Here is an 803-nt window from a genome sequence, read left to right on the forward strand (position 1 = left end):
AGGAGTTACGCGGGGGGGAGGGCGAGCCCCGCGGCGGGGCGGGGGTCCCTGCGGAGCTGCGCGGGTCAGGGAGCCCTGGCCCTGCCCCCGTGGGACGGGCCGGCCGGTGCGGAGCTGTGCGGGGAGCTGGGCCTGGCGGAGGTTTGGTCCGTCAGCCGTGAGGGGGACGAAGTTTGGGAATAAAGGGAGGGTTTCTTCGCCTAGTCCCGGAAAGGAAGGAGAGCGGCGAAGGGGAGTCGCGGCCGCCTGCTCCGCGGGGGGCCTGGTGCCCGCCTCTGGCGCTTCCAGCTCGGCTCCTGCCTGCGATGCTTGGAGGGTCCGGGCAGGGGCTTTCGGCTGCGCTGCGGGGCCGGAGCCGAGAGGAATGAGCCTCCGCGGTCCCTCTGCAGACTGACCTGGGTTCGAAGCAGAGAAGCCAGATAGATTCTCCAGCTCCCGAAGGATGCGAGTAACTTAGCGCTTCGTGTTGCGGTCCCCACCCGGGCACAGCTGTCTCCTGGAGAAACAGACCCGAGGGACTGATCTGTTGTACATCCCGTTACTTTACACCGAGCTTGCAAGACTGTGCTGCAGCCTCTCTTCGTGCAAGGAGTGTCACAACAGCATCTTTTGTTTCTGTTGTGAGCTGGTACCAATTGTTCACTTCAAAATGATGGTCCGGAAGGGGGAGGGCACTGTAGAATAAGTGGTGATACGGTGACATTTAATGTAACAGCTGTGGGTGCCGGGGGTACCTAACGGGGGCTCGTTGCTGCGGTGCACAGGGGACACACCTGACCAGGTTCTCTCTTTCTGCAGCGTCG

This window comes from Chaetura pelagica, unplaced genomic scaffold, assembly GCF_000747805.2.
Source record: "Chaetura pelagica isolate M959 unplaced genomic scaffold, ChaPel_1.0 scaffold117, whole genome shotgun sequence".
Lineage (NCBI taxonomy): Eukaryota > Metazoa > Chordata > Aves > Apodiformes > Apodidae > Chaetura > Chaetura pelagica.